This window comes from Narcine bancroftii, chromosome 11 (genome assembly GCF_036971445.1).
Source record: "Narcine bancroftii isolate sNarBan1 chromosome 11, sNarBan1.hap1, whole genome shotgun sequence".
NCBI classification, from domain to species: Eukaryota; Metazoa; Chordata; class Chondrichthyes; order Torpediniformes; family Narcinidae; genus Narcine; species Narcine bancroftii.
In genome coordinates, this window is record NC_091479.1 from 33,130,235 (window position 1) to 33,154,981 (window position 24,747).

Sequence of the window (24,747 nt, forward strand, 5' to 3'; positions counted from 1 at the left end):
CCCAGACTTGAATAAATCAAAAGAAAGATGGGAATTGGATTTTGGAACTGAAATTAACCCTTTTTTCTGGTCTGACATTTGTTGGGACAGTAATTAATGTTTTTGATAGATTAGTTAATTATAACTTATTCATCAATTATATTTAATGCCATATCAATTAATTTATTCCTAATTTTTCAAATTCATGTTTTAGAGCTCAATCCCATCTTAAAATTGATTGTGGGGAAATGCAAAATTGTATTCCCTTAGCAAAGGTGACTTATAATATTAGAACTGGGTATGATACCTACTTCAAAATATGGAAACCATATTTAGATATGGGTTTGGATATCTAATGTTTTCACTTCTCCACCCCACCACCACTTTTCTATAATCTTAATGGTTGAACCTTATAATGTTGGTTTAATTCTACTATTTTATTAATATCCTGCCTTTCCTTTTGGGAGGGAATAGTTATCACAGGAGCTTTGCACCTAGATCTGTATTATTTTTCTTTTATACTTTTTTCTCTTCTCACTTTTATGTACAGTACAACATTAATTTTTTTATTCCATTTTCATAATTGAAAGTATCATTTGGATAGGATTCTATTATTATATTGAACTGTATACAAAACTATAAATATATTTTTTTAAAAACTGAAATGTTTCACTGCGAGATAGATAGCTAAGAGTTCTTGCCCAAATGTACCATATTTTCCTGAGCTGGTGACCACTTGGCTGGAACAAAAAATGCCAAAGTTTCCAATTGCCCACAGACTCGTTGTTCGAACACTGGTCACACAGCACTGACAGATGCATCTGTGGTAAGAAAGCAAGGCCTTGGGCATTTGATGCACAACCTTAGTGGCATTTGTAAGAACAGTGTTCACATCATGGAAAGCATACACAGCATTGTCTTTCAAAGTTAAGTTCTTTTTGAAACAGACATAAGATCCTTTGAGTCATTCAGCAAGAGGTAATAGAGATGCTGTGGCATTCACCAGGGAACAGCAATAAAAATTCCTCATACCTAAAAACCATCACAACTGGCCAACCATAACGGGGGGAGGAAATTCTCAAAATTCACGTACTTCCCATTCATCAGGCAAAATACCATGTTGCATAACTCTAGGCCTCAAAAATACAAGATCAGAAGCACCAGAAACAATTTCCTGGGATTGATCACGATGCCGCATTCCTCAAGCCTCGGAAACGATGAGATAAGGTGGCTCTTGTGCTCCGCTTCATCCACACTTACAACCAGAATCTAATTGATGAACACAAGCACCAAACAAACCCAAGGCCAGTGAGTTCGTGGTCCATGAACCACTGGAATGTCTGAGCTGCATTCCATGGACCGAATGGTATTCTCAGAAACTCAAACATGCCGAATAGGAGCATCACTGCTCTCTTTGAAACATCCGGAGACTCAAATGGAATCTAATAGTAAGCACGTTCTAGATCTATTTTAGCAAATGCATATTTGCCGTGGAGGTTTGCTGAGAAGTCTTGTAAACTTGGAATATTGTATCAGTCAGGCACGGTGGAATTGTTCACGGTACCATCATCTCTGCAATGCCGCCAATCCCTAGTTTTTTTCAGAATCATATGCAACTGTGAAGCCCAGCAGCTGTCAGATCTGTGGACTACGCCCAACTCTTGCCAATCCAATCTTGCGATTTTAAGATAATCTGGGGTATTACGAGCCTGTGTCTCAGACCCTGCCTTTATATGGTGGCTTATTGCATGTCTTGAGCAAGGCTTGGAAAGGGCAGGAATCAGGTTGAAGGCTTGTCAGGCAGCAGATGGCATTGGAAGGACAACAAATGCAGCTCACTTCCATTCAAGAGCTGCAGTCCACACAACGTTTTTTCAAATACATCACGGAAAAATGTGACAAGAAATCCACTCCCAAAATGGAATTTGCCACATTTACAACTGAAAAACCACCCAAAAAATTGCAAGACAGAAATGAAGCACGAGTAACCTGTGGCCATGTTTGAAAAAGAGAATCATTTGTAGCTGAAAGAACACATGACATATTAGAAAGACTATGTTCCTCAGGGATTGGAGGGATCGGCACCGATCCAAAGTGACAGATAATTTTGGAATTTTACATAGAGATGGCAAACAAATAACCTACTCCAACAATTGCCTCGAATGTTTCCATTTTTCTCAGTTGCCTTCGATAATCTCTCTCAAATGAGAACAAGATCCCAAGACAAAAGAACAGAACCAGGCCACCAGGTCCATTGAGTCTATTCTGTAAATACACACTGAGCTACTCTACACTCCTTCAAATTTCCAGCCTTTTCCCCATATCCCTTCATGCCCTCACTAACGAGATACTTGTCTATTTCTTGTTTAAATACTCCCAGTGATCTGGCATCCACTGCTGTATGAGGCAGTAAGTTCCACAGCTCCATGACACTGGTGAAAGAAGTTCTTCCCAATCCCTGTTTTATATGGATAACCTCTAATTTTCTTGTCCTCGATTCACCCACCGAGGGAAACATCTTACCCGCATCCACCCTATCTAAACCTTTCAAAATACAAAATGTCTCCATGAGCTTTCTTCTTTAATTTACGATACCCCAATGAATACAACCCTAGAGCTGTCAAACACTCCTTGTACATTATATTTTGCATTCTGGGAATCATCCTCGTCATTCTCCTCTGCACCCTCTCCAAAAACATCACATCCTTTCTCAGATAGGGGGCCAAAAACTGCACACAGTACTCGAAATGAGGTCTCACCGGTGCCCCATAGAGCTTCATCAACACCTCTTTACTCTTGTACACTATTTCTCTTGGTATGAATGCCAACATAGCATTTGCTTTCTTCATGACCAATTTCACCTGGTCATTAACTTTTAGGTTTCCTTGCACAAGGACACCCAGGTCCCTTTGCACATCCAAGGTCTGAATTTTCATCCCATTCAAATAGTATGCTTCCTGTTTATTTCCACTGCCAAAATGTACAACTGTACATTTCTCGATGTTAAATCTCATCTGCCATAATTTTGCCCAGTTTCCTAATCTGTCTATATCCTTATGCAACTTTACAGTTTCTACACTTCCTACTCTGTCCCCTATCTTGGTGACCTCCATAAATTTGGCCACAAAACCATTTAAACCACAATCCAAATCATTAATTTATATTTCCTTGGAATATATCTATCCTGCATTCCTTTTATTACGGCCACATTCCATTCCAGAATCGATCATTACTGAACCTGAACATGTTGAAAGTGATAAACATCTTCTAATAAATGTTCTGTGTTTAATTTTTAAAAATCTTGTTGTGGTTCCTCTTTGGAAGCTGAATTCACAAAATTTTCCAAATATTTTTTCAGAAATAATTCTATGGTACAGAGGATTACTAATCTTTCCTCGAGGTTAAAAGTTGCATTTTGTTTTTCTTGTCTCAACTGAACATTGTACAAGGTGAAGGCTGATTAAAATGGATTCAGTAATGATGTCCTTCAAATTTTGGAAGATTGAGAGGGGATCTCATAGAGACATATAAAATTCTGGCAGGACTGGACAGAATGGATGCAGATGGGATGTTTCCAAGGATGGGAAAATCCAGAACCCGGGGCCATGGTTTGAGGATAATAGGCAAACCATTTAGGACCAAGATGAGGAGGAATTTGTTTACCCAGAGGGTGGTGAATCTGTGGAATTCATTGCCACAGAGGGCAGTAGAGGCAGGTTCATTAAATATATTTAAGAGGGAATTAGATTTATTTCTTCAGTATAAGGGTATTGAAGGTTACGGAGAGAAGGCGGGGACGAGGTACTGAACTTTAAGATCAGCCATAATCTCGTTGAATGGCGGAGCAGGCTCGAAGGGTCGAATGACCTACTCCTGCTCCTATCTTCCATGTTTCTATAATAAACTGCTGTTTCTACAGGGAATTAACTCATGGAAATGTTCTAAATACATTCATTGGAGATAGACCTCTGTGAAAATTTTACTGCCCATCGGCAACAATCCTTGAAAAGAGATGAATCATCACCCAACAGAGCAGCCTAGGAATAGGCCATTTGGTGAACAATATCTGTGGTGACCATGATGCTCATTTAAATTAATCCCATCTGTCAGCACATGGTCCATACACATCACCCATTCCTTCTTGTTCATGTGCACAACCAAATGCCTCTTAAATAATGGCGATTTCCCCACTATCCTGGCAGCGTGGGCCATACCCCCACCGCACTGTGCAAAAACCTGCCTCACTTTTCTCCTTTTTCCCCTCTCATGTTCAATATAGGCATCGTAGTTTTTTACATCTCCCACGGGGGCAGGAGAAGAAGAAATCTACCTTCTCCAGGACTACAATAATTGGATACATTTCAACCAGGCCATCACTCAGCTTCCAATGCTCCAGCGAAAACTATCCAAATTTGTCCAATCACTCCTCAGAGCCAATGCTCTATCCCAAGCAGCCCCCTGATAAACTCCTTTTGTCATGCAGCAACTAGAATTGCAGAAAAAACTCAAAATGTGACCTAACCACATTTATACTTCATGCCCTGCTCAATTAAGAAAAATTTCTTTAACGCTCTACACTTGTGTTGCCACTTTCAAGGAGCTCGCGCTTGCACCCCAAGATCGCTCATTGCAACACTACTACAAGTCCTCTCAAAGTGCAAGGCACTTGTCCTGATTAAACTCCATCTGCCATTTCTCTGCCCACATTTATAAGTCATCTGGTTTGGAAGGGAAAATATGAGGGGAACTGAGTGGATCAACAGGACAGAGAGAAAACCTGGGGGGGTGTGGGCTGGTTACATGAACTTGGACAATTCCTTATTCATACCATCGATTCAGGTGTTTCTGGCGCTCTAGTCTTTGTATTTGACCTCACCCAGACAATGGAGGAGGCAGAAGACAAAGGTCAGTGTGGGAATGGAATAGAACTTAAAACAGCTTGCGACCATGAGCCAAGAAGGCCATTGTGATCCAAGTGGAGGCACTCAGCTAATCTGTCATTTACTCTGGATTGGGTTTCCTGCCACAGAGTGCAAGGACATGGTTGGAGGAGGTAATTGTGAAACATTACCCTGCATGAGAATCCCTGGATGGTGGTAACTGATGTAGATTGCAGGAGAAAATGCCCGAGGACTGGGAGGAATTAGTAATCTGTAATTATTTGAAAGATCTTACTGCAAGATTCATCACCAATGAGTAGGAAAGCAGCTTCACTCTATTCTCCCTCTCAGAAAGATTTAGTTGATAAACAAAACAATCTTTCAGCACAGCCAGGGGCAAAAGGGCTCTTAATTTAGTCTTGCAATCAAAAGACTTTGAAGATACCCACCATAAAAGACTCAAAATTCAATTCTAGATTCACTTCTGGTGGAAGTATGAGAGCCAGTGGCTTGCTTAATCAGATTAGCCTTATTCTGAGTTTCCATTTTGACTTTCACACCATCAAATGCAAGCCTGGTTTTTGATCCCCAAGTATTTTTTATCCTTACCCACTTTGCAATCACACCTACCTGAAATTGGAACAAAAAACAGCTAATTTTAACATGTATAAATCATATACAAAATAATTTACCCACATTTTCACATCACTGTAGCCACTGGGGGATAACTTGTGCCCATCAGGAAACTTCACCAGCCACTAAAGGGTGATATTTACCTTGGTGTTAATGACTCTGTTCCAGTGTTATTTTCAGACATAATGACATCTTCAACATGCACAATATTTCTTTTTTTACTGACCAGAACTATAAAGTATTGTGTAAAAATGTGAAAAGCTCAAGTCAACCAGGAGATACAAACTTCTGACTGCAATGTTGTTGTGCAAATTTGCTACATTATTGAAGTCTCACAGAGCTTACTGTCATGATAATGAATATGTATGAGATGTACCAGAAGTCACGTGGTATGAGAGGGAGATAAGAGCACAAGCAGGAGAACAAAGGAAACTGGAAGATAAAGACACTGAGAAGTTTACCTGATAAAACTTGTGTTTGATGTTTTATTAACTTCACATTTCGGGCCACAAATGTGACATTGGCGATGAGGATGGGATCCGAACCCACGCGTGCACAGCACGAAATGAGGACCTGTTACATTATACTCAGACAATGGTCCACAATTCATTTCAGAGACATTTGCGGAATACATGAGGACCACAGGTATCCACCATCATAAAGTAACTCCGAAATGGCCGCAAGCCAACGGAGAAGTAGAGAGACAAAATCAGTCCATTGAAAAATGATTGAGGATTGCACAGGCAGAAGGACAAAATTGGCGAGAAGCATTGCTATCTTATGTGGCTGTCTATCGAGCAACGACTCATGCAACCACTGGAAAAAGTCCTGCAGAAGCATTTTTTGGGAGAAAAATCCGCACAAAAATGCCAGAAATAAAGGAAATCCGAGACGACCAGGAGATGAGGGACCACGATGCTGAAAAGAAAGGTGCAGCAAAGCTGTACACAGATTTGAAACGTGGAGCTAAGTACTCAGTCATCATGCCAGGAGATAATGTTCTAGTGAGGCATGAAACTGGTGGTAAGCTAGACACACCTTATTACCATCAACCCTATACTGTCGTATCCAGAAGTGGCAGTATGGTGACAGTCAAGTCTCCGACTGGAGTCCTGTATAAGAGAAATGTATCAGGTGTAAAAAAGTACCAGTCCAGAGATACATCGAGCGAAGAGGTTGAAAGGCCAATACGAGATGCTGAAACTGAGAGACCTGATGATGTTCCAGAGGCAGTTACCAGCACTCCTGATGAAGTGACTAGAGCGCCAGAAACACCTGAAGCTGTGGCGAGCAGTATTTCCGACGCTGAGAGTGAACAACCGAGAAGCGATGACAATATCGCAGGCAGGCCGAAACGAAACCGGAAAGCGCCCAAACGATACGAATACTTTGTGCCATAGTTTTAATTAGAACTTTGGGACAGTATTTTAATCTTATATCATAAAGTGCATGTATGAGTGCTGTAGGAAGTAAACTTTATGTAGTTGAGTTATAGTATTACCATTAGTTACGATGTTTGTATGTTTCCGAGGGATATTGGTAAGTGAAGGTAAAGTTTATTTCTGATTAAAGGAGGGATGTCATGATAATGAATATGTATGAGATGTACCGGAAGTCACGTGGTATGAGAGGGAGATAAGAACACAAGCAGGAGAACAAAGGAAACTGGAAGATAAAGACACTGAGAAGTTTACGTGATAAAACTTGTGCTTGATGTTTTATTAACTTCACATTTCGGGCTACAAATGTGACACTTACAACAGATATTCAAAATCAAGCAATAACAGAAATAACAGAATATTACAGCCCGGTACAAGCCCTTTGGCCCACGATGTTGTGTTGATCTTGATATTTCTAACAAAAAAAAATACCCTGTAGGAGCTACTGCGATAGATGCTACTAAATAAAGGCAAATACATACAAAGGTTGTCAACTCAAGACTGGTTTATTGCAGACATACACAGACCTTTTATTCCCTCCCTGTCAATGAGAATATTAGTGAACACCTTCCGGTACACAGGACCAGCAGGTTAAAGCTACGAGCCATTAGTGCCCCGTGCCTTTAGGCAGGGGCTTCATCTGATACTCACTGTACTTTGGTGCCCAGCACTGTTAGCCCGCGACGTGTCAGGTAAGTCTGTGAACTGATGGTGGTAGTTCGTAATATCGCGCTGTGCTTCCTCTACAACCCTGTTTTTATTTCACCTATGCATGCCTGTCTAAGAGTCTCTTAAATGCTCCTTACATGATATTGTAATGGATAAATATATTTGAAGAATTTGGTAATATTTGGGATTTTGGTAAGATTTAGAGTAGGTTACATACATACACACACACATACATTTTAAAACATCTTATTTGAAAGACTGAAGAAATATTGAAGATCTCTGGAGAATGTTATGCACATTCACAAGTAGGTGTTAATTGAACTGATGTTATAAAATGAATGACCATTGTTTGGAAATGGAGCCAGGATGGCTACAAGTGCCTTTCTGCAGGGTGCTTCCAGGAAAGTCACTTCTCGGTTTTGTTTATCTAACACTAGGTTAAGCAGAAGAAAGAATTCCTGTTGTTTGGAATAAGAGGAATGGAACTCTGTAGTAGCTTGCAGAAATACGTTACCATCTGGAAAACCCTAACGGGGCAAGGTTCATCAGTGAGACACTGAGGTGACTAATGGTGGTAACTCAGTTGTGGAAATCCTGGAACATCAAATCTCTCTCTAAAAACCCTACAAGAACTATCCTGAGCGGTAAACATTTACCTTTTGAGCACCAAATCCTGGTGAAATGTATACACATTCCATTCTGTGCACAGCAGAACTGCCTGCATCCAGAGAACTTGGAAAAAGGAGAAGTGAGATTGAACTATGAACCAAATAACTTTTCTTAAATTTAAACGCATTACAAACATGTGCACTTAGAATTAAAAGGGGGTTAATTGGGGTTTGTTAAGTATAGAGTTAAGTTAAAGTTTGATTCTATTTTCATGATTAAATTTGATTAAAAATAACTTCTGTTTTAAAAACCACTTGTCTTGGTGAATGTCTCTTGCTGCTGGGTTTTGGGATCCTTTGCGCTCTTAACAATATCTGTTTGGATAATGATATTGGGCCTGTTCAAAGTAGGAAATGGCTTCTACCAGCAGGAATTTCTATTTGATAAAAAAAAATATTGATAGGTGGCTGGCCACATACGTTTCCTAAAAATTAATACCCTCTCCCTCCCTAAACCACATTCAGCCCCGTGACATCTTTCTACGTTGCATTACTGGGACCACCAAGGACCTGAACCATTTCCCATCTCTCCTTGCAATGCCAATATGGCAGCTGCCATAAGAACTGACAAATCACATTTTAATTCAGCAAGTAACATGAAGGTTGTTATATAGAGAATTTAGGTTAAAAAGACAAGTTAAAATGTGATGATTAATCATAAACAGGGAAGCCAGAATGGACAGAGAGTTTACTAGCAGTCAAGGACAGAAGGATCTGCTGAATATGTTTTTTTAAACCTATCTTTTCATGGTCATAGTGAGAGACATGCAGGAGACAAAGGATTGATAAGAAGTGTGAGAAACAGAATTCAGTGAATGTAGAGTTCACAGCGTACGTAACGAACGTGATAATTAATAATGCAGTTATACTTAGAATGTTTTTGTAATACTAACCAATTAAAACAGTATTAATAAGAAGGGGAAGGGCAAATAATAAGGGTATAAAAATCAATGCACTGTATGTATCGGGGCTTAACTGGTGAGAAACCAGTTGAGTCCAACTCTGCAGACTTGTAAATAAAGCTTGTCGTGTCATCAGTTTTAAAGAGACTCATGTGTGAGAAGTTTCATTTCTGACAAATGGGGGCTCGTCCGGGATCTACACTCCGGCCGTGAGGGGAGGCGAGAAGAGGGACATCGGAGGCGGTGCACCCCGCTGAGTTCAGCGGCTCCTAGTCCCTTGTTCGTCGCTTCGGGCGGCTTGAGCGAGTGGCATCCGGACAGGGTGACACGACAAGACGGAGAGGAGAAGGGTGACGGTTCAATCCCCGGGAAGACACCGGTAAGTGACGACTTACGATTGTGGTGTGGGGATTGGGTAACAGGTGTAACGGGATACACCTGTTTGGATAAAAACCTAACGGAATAGATTAAGTATAGATCTTTTGTCGTGGTGTGAGGACCCTGTCGCGGGACTCTAGGATAGACCCCAGGGAAACCTCGGCGGTAACCGAAGGAGGGACAGCACCTCCGACGAAGTGCCGAGAAGAGAGGGGTCAACCCCAGGAAAACCTCAGCGGTAACCGAAGGAGGGACAGCACCTCCGACGAGGCGTCTGAGAGGAAGGGAGTAGGGTCCAGAACGAGAGGGTCCTCAGCAACGATAAACAGATCTAGGTGGGAAAATGGGAGGATCAAAATCTAAGGGCTCGTCTGAAAATTCAGGACAATTCCTGGGAGTAACCCTTGACAGCCCTTTGGGGAGAATGTTTGAAAATTGGGATAGTAAAAGATATCGGGACAAAAACAAGAAAAAGATGGTCCAATATTGTCTCCTTTGGTCAAAACAACCTATTAAAGGTTCCTCGGTCTGGTGGCCGAAATTTGGATCTGATGAGGATTGGGTTAGACAAGCATTAAACATATATGTAAATTCGAGACCAAAGGTGAATCAAGAAGAGTCAGCATATGCATTTTGTTGGGTTCCCTGGCCAGGATCCTTAACAGAATGTTTTAAATTGAGAGTGGCAGGAGAAAAGAAATGGGAACCTCTGGACAACCTTCCCCCTCCTTATATTCCCCCGGTGCCTACTGCGCCCGAGGAAAGCTTATTACCGGAGGGGAAAGGTGATGAATCTGATTGCCCCGAAGGGGGCCGGGAAAAAAAGGATGAATTAAGGGAGTCGGACCCTAAACTTCCACCGGTAAACCGACCCTGGACAAGATCCCAGACTGGTCCAGGACCATCAAAGTTTTCAATAAACCTAAATCCCCTGAGAGAAGTTCCTATGGGAGGACCGGGAGGGGGAACGGGATATGTGAATGTTCCCCTAACTAGTACAGAGGTGCGGGGATTTAAGAAAGAAATGAAAAAGTTATTGGAAGATCCTATAGGACTGGCTGAACAGCTTGACCAATTCTTGGGACCAAACACATATACGTGGGAAGAGATGCAGGCAATAATGGGAACATTATTTTCACCCCAGGAGAGGCAGATGATTCGACGGGCTGCCCTCCTCATGTGGGAATATGAACAACCTGGGGACCCTAGACCCCATGAACAAAAATATCCCTTAAATGAACCCAGGTGGGACAAACGAACACCCGAGGGATTGGCAAGTATGAGACAATATAGAGAATGGACAATTAAAGGGATACGGGAGGCTGTGCCAAAGGGTCACAATTTTACCAAGGCATTTGGGAACCACCAGGGGAAAGACGAGTCCCCTACTGATTTTTTGGAGAGGGTGAGAAAGAATGTCCAACAGTATGCTGGTGTGGACCCTAGTACACCAATGGGTGAACAGCTTATTCGAATTGAATTTGTTTCCAAATCATGGCAAGACATTAGAAAGAAACTAGAAAAGGAGGAGGACTGGAGTGAAAAACCCCTAAGTGAACTGTTAAAAAAGGCACAAAAAGTATATGTGCAGAGAGAAGAAGAAGATCAAAAGAAGGCGACAAAGGTTATGGTACAGACTATCCGACAAATGAATGCCGAATCCAGAGGGGAAAGAAAACAAAACCTTCCTCTAAACAATCCAAGATATCCAAGAGAGGGAAGACCCCGGAGGTTCGTTAAGTGCTATTACTGCAATGAGGAAGGACACTTTAAGAGGGAATGCCCCCGATACAAGAGGGAATTGCGTGCCCTCGAACTTATGGAAGAAGATTAGGGGTGTCAGGGGTTCCAAATGTTAGGGACCAAATATAAGAGGGAACCCCTGGTAAAACTAAAAATTGGTCCCAAGGGAGAAGAGGTAGTGTTTATGATGGACACAGGAGCGGAACGAAGTAGTGTAATAACTGTGCCAATCGGAACTGAGCCTATAAAAAGTAATTTGACAATTTCTGGGATAGAAGGGGCTCCCAGAATGGTATCAATAATTCCCCAAGTAACAGTGAAACTGGAAGAAAGAGAAGGGGTACAAGACCTCTTGTTATTACCTTCGGCTGGATTTAACCTCCTAGGAAGGGACTTACAGGCTCTCCTAGGTTTGGGTGCTCTCCCTGTGGACGGAGAAGTGCGAGTCCACCTCTGTGCTTTAAAGGAAGAGGATGAACGGCAGATTGACGAGAGAGTCTGGTATAAGGAGGGAAATCGAGGAGGTCTAGACATCCCACCTTTACATGTCACATTAATACCAGGTCATCAGCCGGTAAGGAAACGTCAGTATCCTATTTCTTTGGAAGGGAGAAAAGGGCTACAGCCGGTAATTGAGACTCTAATACGAGACGGACTATTAGAAGAATGCATGTCACCTTATAACACCCCTATACTCCCAGTGAAAAAGTCAGATGGATCCTATCGCCTAGTTCAGGATCTAAGAAGTTTGAATGCTATTGTTCAGACCCGCCACCCAGTGGTGCCTAATCCCTATACTATTATGAGTCGGATTCCCCCAGACCATGAGTGGTTTAGTGTTATCGACTTGAAGGATGCCTTCTGGACGTGTCCATTAGAAGAGGAAAGTAAAGATATGTTTGCGTTTGAATGGGAAAATCCATGGACAGGTAGACGGAGACAGTTTCGGTGGACTGTATTGCCCCAAGGGTTCACTGAATCTCCAAACCTGTTTGGACAAATGCTAGAACAAATCCTGGTGGACTATCCACAATCTGATGATTCCCAACTAATGCAGTATGTGGACGATTTACTATTATCAGGACCCAAGGAACAAGAAATGAGGGGAGATACCATTAGACTCTTGAATTATCTGGGGAAAAAGGGTCTACGGGTGTCCAGGAACAAGTTACAGTTTGTTGAGAGAACTGTGATATATCTGGGACACCAGATAAGTAAAGGACAGAAACGGATTACCCCTGAACGGATAGCGGGAATCACTAGAATGCCGTTACCCCGTAATAAGAAGGAAATAAGACAATTCCTGGGACTCTTAGGTTACTGTAGGTTATGGATAGAGGACTACTCAGCTTTGGTGAAGTTTATGTATGAAAAACTGACAAATGAAAATGAATATCCATTGAAATGGACCCAGGAGGAGGAGGGATGGTTCGAGGACTTGAAGCATCGCCTGACACGAGCCCCAGTACTCACTCTGCCCTCTTTAAAACAGCCCTTCCAGCTATTTGTCACTCATAACCAAGGAACAGCTGTGGGAGTTTTAACACAGGAAAAAGGCGGTCAGCGACACCCAGTGGCTTTCCTTTTCAAAATGATGGACCCAGTGTCTCGCGGATGGCCGACGTGTATCCAGGGAGTAGCGGCTGCTGCTCTGTTGGTAGAGGAAGCACGTAAACTTACTTTTGGAGGAAAGATGACTGTGTACACCTCCCATTCTGTGAGTGTTTTATTAACACAAACTGCCCATCGATGGCTGACTGATTCTCGCATATTAAAGTATGAAACCATTTTAATGGTTGGAGAAGATTTACAGTTTGCAAAGATTAATAGCTGCAACCCAGCTCAGTTTTTATACGGCAGTGAAACAGAGAGAGAGGTGGAGCACGACTGTGTCGAGTTGACAGATCTTCAGACCAAGACCCGAGAAGACCTTTGCGATACTCCGCTGGGAGAAGGATATGAATTCTACATTGACGGCTCCGCCAGATGTGTTGACGGAATGAGAAGAAGTGGGTATGCTATAATAGAAGGAAATACTTGGAAAGTAGTAGAATCCACGAGACTACCCGGAAGCTGGTCAGCACAATCCTGTGAACTATATGCCTTGCAGAGAGCCCTCAGAATACTGGCAAAGAAAATTGGAATGATTTACACAGATTCCAAATACGCATACGGGGTAGTGCATACCTTTGGTAAGATCTGGAAGGAGCGTGGTCTAATTACATCAAGAGGAAAGGAATTGGCACACGAACAGATGATTACTCTGACTTTAGAAGCCTTGACATTACCCCAGGAAATAGCAGTGGTCTACATACCAAGCCATCAGAGGGGAGATACCCCGACAGCAATTGGAAACAGACTGGCTGATGAAGAAGCCAAAAGGGCAGCCATGCAACAAGAAGTCCGTTTGCTGACCTTAATCCCAATAAGGCAAGGCATAAAGAAGGCTCCCATTTTCACTGCTAAGGAAGAAAAGGACATGGATCAGCTGGGCGCAAGCCAGTTGCCTGATGGAACATGGAAGACACCAGATGGAAGAATGGTTCTAAATAAAGAAATAACTCGCAATATTTTAAAACACCTGCATCAACAGAGCCACTGGGGCACCCAAGCCTTATGTGACACAGTGCTTCGAGAATATGTGTGTAAGGGAATCTACACCTTGGCCCAACAGGAGGTGCAGAATTGTTACCTATACACAAAAATTAATAAGAAGGTAATGAGGACAGGGACCATGGGAGGTCAACCATTAGCCATACGCCCTTTTCAACGTATCCAGATCGACTTCACAGAGTTACCTCAAGTCCAAAGATGGAAATATCTGTTGGTGATAATAGATCACTTTACCCGATGGGTGGAAGCCTTCCCAACAATAAATACTACAGCCTCTACAGTAGCTCGCCTCCTCCTAGAGCAGATAATCCCCAGATATGGTATAATGGATTCTATAGACTCAGACAGGGGTCCACATTTTTCTTCAAAAATCCAGCAATTGATTTGTAATGCATTACAGGTCTCTTGGAAATTACATACCCCTTGGCATCCACAAAGCTCAGGGAGGGTTGAACGTATGAATGGAACACTAAAAATGCAATTGACAAAGTTAATGGTGGAAACTAAAATGCCTTGGATAAAGTGTCTGCCCCTGGCTTTATTGAGAATTCGTACTGCCCCACGAAAAGATGTAGGGCTGTCCCCTTATGAAATGATGTTTGGGCTTCCCTTCTGGAGTACAGTTGAGGGGTGACCCACCTTGGGGGAAGGGGATATATTTGTTAGGAACTATTTACAGGCACTGTCACGCTCTCTTGCAGATTTACGAAAGAGAGGACTATTGGCACAAACACCGCCTTTAGACTTTTCTTTACACAAAGTGGAACCAGGAGACTGGATTCTCATCATGACCTGGAAGACTGAAAAACTCCAGCCCCAGTGGGAAGGTCCATACCAAGTTCTCTTAACTACAGAGGCTGCAGCACGAACAAGAGAGAAGGGGTGGACGCACGCATCCAGATTTAAGGGACCTGTAGAGGCGCCTCAGGACCCTGATACGAACTCAGATTGGACTTGTGTTCCTGGAGAAAAACCTCTTACCTTACGATTTCGAAAAAAGACTTAATTCACAATGTTATTGTTATGTTCTTTGATTTTTCTTAGTTTGCCTATGTCTTTATCAGGTGTGAAATGTAAGAAATGCAGAGACACAGTGGTCCTGTTTCAGGACCACATTTGGGGAAGAAAGGAAGGTAATTTCATTTCCCATACCTCAGTTCCTGAGAAATGCTGGGCAGAAAATACCACCCAACATCCATATACCCCTTGTGTGGAAAAAGAAGGAAATAATATGGGTCATTATATACAGATTCCTAATACCACTCCTTTCCCTCTTAACGGTTGGAAGGGTGACTCAGGCCCACCATGCCCTGATGGACTCTGGTTTTGCATACACCAGCGTACTGTTCCAATGAAAAGTTACACTCCACACTTGAAAATGCCTGTCCCTTTAAGACAGCCGGACTTAGTTCGAGTCCATCCAAATAACCATGTAAGTTTCGGTAATGCAGTTGGGGGAGATAACCTTTTTGTAGATCTGGCAACTAAAATTGCAGGAACTTTTAATGTAACCAATTGTTGGGTCTGCGGGGGTCCACGGATGTCAGAGCAATGGCCTTGGTGGGGGGAGCCCCTCAATTCATTGACCATGATTTCCCGAATTTGGACAACTAACCGAACGAGATCAAGAGAAACTTGGTCTCTCTCTAACGTCCCCTCTGGTTTTTATTGTCTCTCACGAACCGGCAAATACCCAGTAGGAGAAAGTCCCTGCAAGGCTGTATGGATTCGCATTTCGCCTGGTATTTTCACTTGGTTTCCTAAACCCCTGACTTGGTTCTTATCCACTGTTTTTAAAACTAATTGCCTACCCCTGTCTAATAGCAGTATTCAGTTTTGGAATTGTACCACTTCCACCATCACAGGACCATACCAATCAAATCCCATTCTTAAAAGAGTTTGGGAAAGGGGGTATGGAGTATCCCCAAATGGATTATTCTGGGTATGTGGTAATAAAGCTTATACTCGTCTCCCCTTACAGTGGAGTGGAACTTGTTTCCTAGGAATAATCCGCCCAGAATTTTTCGTTCTACCCCACGATCACGGTCATAAATTAGGAGTGAAGATTTTTGATACATTACACCGTCAGCCCCGCTCTAGCACGGTACATTTGGGACAATGGGGAGATGATTGGCCTCCAGAACGCATAATTCAATATTATGGTCCCGCTACATGGGCTCAAGATGGATCCTGGGGTTATCGTACTCCTATTTATATGTTAAATCGCATTATTCGCTTGCAAGCAGTCCTTGAAATTGTTACAAATCAAACAGCTCTAGCCCTGCAATTACTTGCATCCCAGCAAGGTCAAATGCGCTCTGCTATATATATCAGAACCGTCTAGCCCTAGACTATCTCCTAGCCACGGAAGGAGGTGTATGTGGAAAGCTTAATTTGACTAACTGCTGCTTACAGATTGATGATAATGGCCAAGCCATTCGAAAAATCGCTGATAATATTCGTACTTTGTCCCATGTACTGGTTCAAACCTGGCATCCTTTTGCAAAATTAAATTGGATGGACAAATGGTTTGGAGGAACCTGGTGGCGTACCTTATTGTGGGTCATCGGAGGTATTTTATTCCTCCTACTTGTTTTGCCCTGTATTATTCCCTGTCTACGCAGCCTGGTGATTTCCATGGTCCAACAGGCTATGCAACCAGGGGAACTGGGAGACCCCGTTAGAATTTTACTTCAACACGAGATTAATTTATCATGAGACGTTTCTCTTCCCCGAGTTAAAATCCCCATTCATATATATATATAATACACACATTTTAAAGAGAGAAAGGGGTGGATTGTTAGAGATAGAGAATTTAGGTTAAAATGGCTTAAGTTAAAATGTGATGATTAATCATAAAAAGGGAAGCCAGAACGGACAGGGAGCTTACTAGCAGCCAAGGACAAAAAGTTCAGCTGGATATGTTTTTTTAAACATATCTTTTCATGGTCATAGTGAGAGACATGCAGGAGACAAAAGATTGATAAGAAGGGTGTGAAACAGAATTTAGTGTATGTAGAGTTCGCAGCGTACGTAACGAACGTGATAATTAAAAATGCAGTTGTACTTAGAATGCTTTTGCAATACTAACCAATTAAAACAGTATTAATAAGAAGGGGAAGGGCAAACAACAAGGGTATAAAAATCAATGCACTGTATGTATCGGGGCTTAACTGGTAAGAAGCCAGTTGAGTCCAACTCTGCAGACTTGTAAATAAAGCTTGTCGTGTCATCAGTTTTAAAGAGACTCATGTGTGAGAAGTTTTATTTCTGACACATGGATCCCAATTTCAAATGCACCTTCAAAAGCGGAAAGAATTCCAAGGATATTACATTTTCATTGAAGACATTTCTTAAAGTCTAAGCAGCTGATCGGTTATTGGGAAATTGTGACACTTGGTGTTCGGCTCCTTTGCATTATCCTCTCTCGATCCGTGCTGCTGTGTCCTCTCACAATGTTGTAAGGTCATCTCCCTTTTTACCAACGACCAAGAGATCCACATTCAAACTTTCCTTCTATCGCCTGCTTAAAACACCCCAGAAACAAATCTTACGATCTTTGTGCACTTCTCATGCTTCAGGTAAGGAAACTGTACACGTGACTCCCGATGTAAGATGAGCAAGACCATTCGATGTGAAATTGGAGCGTGCGCGCTACTGTGATGGGTGGAAAGGCGGACACACGCCCAAAAAATCAAAGTCAAAGACTCGCAGCTCTGCTTCTATTCTCTCCCTGCTGCTGTTGACTGGAGTGATGTCACATCCATGCCGGCCTCCAATTGTTCGGTGTTCCCTTCTTTGTTGATTCTTGCCGTGCGCGTTGTCCCCTGGTATGAAAGTTGTTGGTCCCCGTGGACTCTGAACAGTTGCCACATTCGTCGGCCATCTTGTGTACAGGGTGGCATCCCAGTTAGCATGATGCCCCACCTCCCTAGAACCAGCGCTGTTCGCTGCTTTCGGTCGCCTATATCTGGGTCGTGGGGGCTGAATTTGCTAATGTCCAGATGTGCTGGTTTGAGGTGGTCAATGGTGAAAATCTCTTCCTTCGCACCGATATCCAGCACACTCACCATAATGTGTGGAATGAATGATACACACCCGTGAAGTCAAAGTCGAAGACTGGTTCGTTGAACTGGCAGCTCTGCTTATATACTCTCCCGCTACTGATGACAGGTCTTTCGAGACGGCAAAGCCAGCCTCGGATTGGTGGGTGTTCTCGCCATTGCTCATTGCTTCCCACTGTGCGGGATGTCACCTGGGACGAAGATGATTGGTTCCCGCAGGATCTGTGTAGTCACCGCATTCGTCATCCATCTTGTGTACTGGCTTTCGTCCTGGTGAGCAGGCCGCCTCAACCATATATTGTGGAAGAATATGGACCCCATATTTACAAAGGGTGGCTCTAACATTCCCTTTCTCCTTAAGGCCTCAGTTTTTGAAAAGGAACGTTAAAGTAATTGGTTCTCCTGTTGGGGGTCCCTTGTCCTCATTTTTCTTCTTTTTCTTTTAGCAAGGAGATGGAGGGGAGATGGGGTGGTTTAATGGGGGGGGGGGGATTTCTTTATTCTTTCTTTTAACTATGACAAGTGTATTTATATTTTATTTGTGTTATTATTAATTGTGTGAATTCTTTGTGGATTTTATTTATAAATAATATTTTTAAAAAATAATCAGAGGTCAATCCACAGGACGTAAAGTGGCCTAGAGCAACACTGGGGACACCCTCCTGCTCCCCACCTCCCCAAATATCAATGTGATCCACTATGATCATTGACAAAATCATCGAGGCCCCCTTCACACGGCCAACAGCATCATCCAGCTATTCCCGTCGGGAAAGAGATCCAGGAATTTCAGAGCCAGTACCTCCAAGCCCAGGAACAGCCTCTTCCTCCAAGCAGGGAGAACATGGAACGATTGATGAGCTGCTCATACAAATACTCCTCGACTCTGCTATTTATTCAACAATATCAAGTAATTTTCTGGACGTGCTGCACATGTATCATTTGTCTGTTGTGTGAGGGGTTGGTTGTGTGTTTGCGTATGTTTATCCCAAGAACGCTGTTTTATCAGGTCGTACTTGTGCTATCCAAGGGTAATAAATTTGATCTTGTACTCTGGAGCGGGTGCAGAATAGATTTTCTTGATCGGAGAATGTATCTCATGAAGCAAAGTTGACTGAGTAGGGCTTTTCTCTTCCCCTCCCCCCAACCCCGCAAAATAGACTTTATTTACAAATTATTTCCAAAGAGGAAGACCATTCCAAGTCTTTTCTCCTCCTCCTGTTGTATCCAGATATTCCCTTCACTGCACATTGCTGCATACGTCTCTGTTTACCTTCATTGCCACCACTTTGATACCGTGTGGTTCCTGCCCCCCTCTGCTGTTGGAGGAGTTCCCCTTGGTCTCAGCCTCTCAGTGCACGGTTATGGAAGGATTATGATCCATCCCCATAGTGCCTTCGTGTTGGCTACGCCAAGCCTCCGTGCATCCCTCAGCATGTACCCCTGCAGCCTGGAATGTGCCAGTCGGCAGCGGTCCCTCCCCGACATATCCGCTTGCAGAAAGACTGACAGGACACGTTTAACATAGAACATGAGAGCACAGTACAAGCACTTCAGCCCGCGATGTTGTGCCGACCGATGTATTCATACCAAAATAAAAATAACTAACCCCTTCCTCCCTCATAACCCTCCATTTTTCTTTCATCCACGTGACTCAGAGCCTCTTAAATACCCCTAAGGTTTCAGCCTTCACCACCACCTCAGTTCTAGGGCTCATCCCATGTCCATGACCTGGTACACATACACTGCATTCCCTCCCCTTGTCACCCTCCTGCTCCCCCCACCCCGAGCCAGTAGTGAAGGTGGTTTCTGTCCCAACAGGTGTTGCGGACCTAATCCAGGGAGCAGATCCGGGAGATGAACCCAAACTGCAATGAATTCAGCTTCCCGCAGATCAAAGCACGTCCGTGGGCCAAGGTGAATGACCCGAGGTGAACCAGAGCTCCAGGGGTGGTTTTGTCCTCTGGGTCCTTCCCTAATACTGTCCCCTGTCACCCACCTGGCCCTTCCCCAAAGCCCTCATCTCCCACCAGGCCTGTCCCCAAACCCCTCCCCCTGCTGAGATCATCCCCAAAATACTGTCAGGCCTGTCAACAAAGCCCCTATTCCTCACTGGGCCCATCCCCAAAGCTCCACCCATTGCTTGGACCGTCTCCAGAGCTCCTGTCTCCCACCAGGGCTTTCAACAAGCCCCTGTCCCACAACATGCCCAGCCAAAAGTCCCTGTCGCCGTCCCCCATGCCAATTCGCCTGTATCCAAAGGCCCAACATCAGGTCTGTCCTCCCACCAGACCAGTTCCATCACTGGGACCCTCTCCAATCGATTCCCCATCACAACTACCCCACCAAAATTCTTTAACCTTCCCCTTCCCCCACCCACAGGCGGTATCTGAGCTGCTCCTAGGACCCCCAGACAGTGGAGATGTGGGGAGGGCAGTGGTCCATCTCATTCCCGTTGACAGTGTCCCATACCTTCACAAAGCTGGGGAATCCCTTGACCCTTGGCACACAGATATCTATCCCATCTGAGCCAGTCCTCTCTCTCTCTCTCTCTCCCCCCACCATCCTGGAGAATGTGGCCCAGTTCAGCTAGCTGCTACAGTACACACTGCCCTTCACCTCTTCCCCAGGACTCCTGCTCCCACTTGTCCGTCAACGAGCTGTGTGCCCACAGCCAGGAGCTTCCCCCTCCTAGTTACCCTTGTCCCTGTGGGTGAGTGGGTGGGACATGACAAGGGTTTGTAGGTGGTGGAATTGGGGTAAGAAAGTTTGGGTGAGACCTGGGAAAGAGAGCGATGATCATCCAGCCGGTGTGAGGCATTGAAGACGAAGTCAATGGGCAGTCCCCTGCCGGGTCCATCCCCCAGCATGTCTATCTCCAAAACTGACCCCGCCAGGTCCATCCTCAATATCATCCCCTGCCGGGTCCATCCACAATCCCGTCCCCTGCTGGGTCCAACCCCAAAACTGTCCCCCGCTGAATCTGTCCCCAATACCGTCCCCCGCCGGGTCCATCCCCAATTCTGTGCACGCCGGGTCCATCCCCAAGTCTGTGCACGCCGGGTCCATCCAAAATCCCGTCTCCCTCCGAGTCCATCCCCAATCCCACCCCCCGCTGGGTCCATCCCCAATCTTGTCCCCCACTGGGTCCAACCCCAATACCGTCCCCCACCTGATCCATCCCAATAACATCCCCCAACGGATCCATTCCCAAACGCATCCCCGCCGGGTCCATCAACATCCCATCTCCTGCTGAGCCAATCCCCAATGCCATTCCCAACTTGGTCTGTCACTAATTCTTTTGCCCGACAGGTCCTCCCACAAACCCACTGGTCTCTCCCCAAAGCCCCTGACCCCCACCAGGTCCATTTCCAAAGCCATTGTCCCCCACCGGCTGGTCCCCAAAGCTCCTGCCTCCCCACGGGATCTGTCCTGAAGCCCCAGCCCTCATGTCTGTCATGTCTGTCCTCCCACTGGACCGATCCTCTCGATCACCATTCAGAACTACCCCACCCCAATTCCCGAATCTCCCCCTTCCCCCACTGACAGGCCTTGGAACCTGAGCTGCTCCTGGGACCCCCAGATGGTGGAGATGTGGGGAGGGCAGTGCTCCAGTCTCCTTGCCGGTGGCAGTGTCCCAGACCTTCACCGAGCTGGGGAATTCCCTGACCCATGGCACCGGGACATCTGTCCCATCTGAGCCAGTTCTCTCTCTCCCCCCACCCTGGAGGCTGTGACCCTGTGTAGCTGGCTGCTACAGTACACACTGCCCTTCACCTCTTGCCCCAGGACTCCTGGTCTCACTTGTCCTTCGACAAGCTTTGTGACTACAGGCTGGACCTTCCCCCACCTTGCTACCCTTGGCCCTGTGGGCGAGTGGGTGGGCCATGACGAGGGGGTTGTAGGTGGTGGAATTGGGTAAGAAAATTTGGGTGCTAGCCAGGAGAGAATGGTGATCATCTGGCCAGGGAGAGGCATTAGGGACAGAGTCACTGGGCAGGGGTCAGAGTCTCAGGGAAACAAGGGCACTGGAATTGGAAGCAATCGCAGCTCATGGAAAGTAGGAGGAAGAACCCTGGGAATATTTGAGAGTGGCGAGGTTAGTGCTGCGGTTAGAAAAACGCTGATAAGGGGCCAGCGAGCCGGGTTCAAATTTGACACTGTCTCTGGGGAGTTGTACATTCTTCCTGTGTCTGCGTGCATTTCCACCAGTTGCTCCTGGTCCTTCCACCATTTAAAACGTACCGGGGTTTGTAAGTCACTGGTGTAATTGAGTGGTTGTGGCTCAGAGGCTGAAAGGGCCTGTTCCCGGGCTGCATGTGTCAATCTTAAATCTTCATCTAAAATGATAGTTCTGCCTGTCATGAATTATTTAAGTATTCAACTCAAAAGTGTGGACAAGATAGACAACTCCGAAACCATCCTTTTGGCCCTTCTATTCTGATGGCCAAGCTGCTTGCAAACAGTCCATATCCCTCTCATCCTTTTCATTCCACGGACCCATTCAACTCGCATTGCATTGTCAATCTGTGGGCCTGTGGGAGGAAGTTATTTCCCTGCCTCGCAGCTTGATTTTGTTCCTCCATATCTCCTTCCTGATGGTAGTGGGTCAAAGATGCTGTCTGCTGGATATCTGCAGGTCTATTTACAGGCCCCATCCCTGGACAATCAGAGGCCCCTTGTCTCGAAGTCCCATCCATGTGGCCCCTCACTCATCATTCCCTCGTCGGAACACAACTACCCCCTCCTTACCTACCTCTACCAGCCCTTAGTATCCTCATGACAGTTCCAGGCACCTGTTATGTTGACCCTTGAACTGCGCCAGCTCTAATTTGGACCCTGGCCTCACCTAAACCATTGGAATAACCTGTGCCTTCTACCCTCGAGAGCCCGAGGGAATCTGCACCCTCAGCAGTATCCTGCTGGTGCACCATCGAATGCCCTCCATCCCCTTCCACGGGTTCCCTGCTGTTATCATGCTCCTGGATGGACCCCACCATGGCAAAACTACCCATATTTTCACTGATCCCTCTGTACCTCTACATTCTGTCCAGGGGTCAGGGTTGTGCTGTGGGACTGGTGGAGAATAAAACAACATTATCAGGAGACAGGGAGCAGTGTAGAGACCCCCAGATCTGCAAGATGGGGAACATTGCAGAGTCTCCCAACTCCAGGAGACAGGGACTAGCACAGAGACCCCCAGTTCTGGGAGAACGGCTGAGTTGTACACAAGTCTGGAAGTGGCTGGGCCCAGAAGTATACAATGCTATTTTCCAGGGTAAACTGGAACAAACACGAGGCAATGCACTTTGGTAAATTAGTCCGCTGTCCTCTTCACAGTCAGATCTGACTACCTGAAGGTGTCGGGGATCTGGCTTGGAGGGGCCAAGGCATGCAACAAAAAAATGGTCAGAGCCGATTGTAAAAGTCCACCAGAAACTGGGTCTGTGGGAATAACATTCCCTCTCAGAAATGGGGAACAACCTGGTCATCAGGTGCAAGGTGCTCTCGGTACTGCTGCGTGTGATGCAGGCGTGGCCCATCCCATACACCTCTGCCCTGCCTATTACCAGAGCAGTTTCCCTCTTCATGTGGGGATCCAAAATGGATGGAGTGGGAAGGAGGTCCATGTACATCACCAGACTATGGTGTTATGAGCCCAAAGGTCCCTAAAACCCAGCAGCAATAGACATTCACCAAGACAAGTCGTTATTTAAAGATAAGTTGTTTTTAATTATCTTTAAACATGAAAACAGAATCAAACTTTAACTTATCTCTGTTAACTTAACTAACCTTAATCCCCTTCTAAGTCTAAGTGCACGTGTATGATGTGTGTGTAAATTTAAGAAAAGTTATTTGGTTCACAGTTCAATCTCACTTCTCATTCTTCCAAGTTCATTGGTTGTAGGCAATTCTGATACTGTGCACAGAATTGAACATGTATAAAGTTCACCAGGCTTTGCCACTCAAGAAAGTTCCGTAGGGTTTGCAGAGAGAGTTTTGTTGTTCCAGGATTTCCACAACTGAGCTACCACCATTAGTCAGCTCAATGTGTCGCTGATAAAACTTGGCCCATCAGGGTTCTCCAGATGATAACTTCTTTCTTTCAGGCTAGCACTGTGGTCCTTCCTGTTTCATTTATTCCGAGAGTAACATCAGGCAGCTAGCACTTCCAGCGAGCACCTAGGATTAGGTGGAGGTTAAACATGTGGCTCAAGGGGTGGAGTCAGAGACTGGGTTTCAAGTTCTTGAACAACTGGGACCTTTTTTGGGGAAGCTGGGACCTATACCATAATGACGGGTGACATCTTAATCCCAGAGGGACCAGTCTCCTGGTGGGGGCATTTGCTAGGGCTGTCAGGAGGGGTTTAAACTAGTATGGTTAGGGACAGGGTTTCAGGTTAGCCAGGACAGTAGGGTAAGGGTTAGTAGGATAAGGAAAGAGACAAGTTTAAATAATTTGAGGGAGGAAAAGCAGGAAGTAGTAAACAGATACTGCAGTGAAAATTGTGAGAATGGTAGATAGGAGGATATGCAGAAGGTAGGATGTTGGAGATCCCTGAGTTGTATTTATTTTAATGCGAGAATTAATGTGGATTGACATGTGGCATTATGATGTGTGGCCATTAGCGAGACATGGTTGAAAGAAGGTTGTGACTGGCAGTTGAATGTTCCACGATTTTGCTGCTTCAGATGTGACAGAGTTGGTGGATTAAGAGGGGGAGGTGTGGCATTACATGTCAGGGAGGATATTACAGCAATGCTGAGGCAAGGTAGACTGG

The 24,747-nt window shown here is 44.7% G+C and overlaps 1 long non-coding RNA gene across 1 annotated transcript; it reads left to right on the forward strand.

The window, feature by feature from the left end:
* Nucleotides 1-8,894: 8,894 nt before the first annotated feature.
* On the forward strand, nucleotides 8,895-17,149 carry LOC138745717 (uncharacterized). The gene is made up of 2 exons (XR_011346443.1): nucleotides 8,895-9,549; nucleotides 14,606-17,149. It is a non-coding gene; the product is annotated as an uncharacterized lncRNA (long non-coding RNA).
* Nucleotides 17,150-24,747: the final 7,598 nt, after the last annotated feature.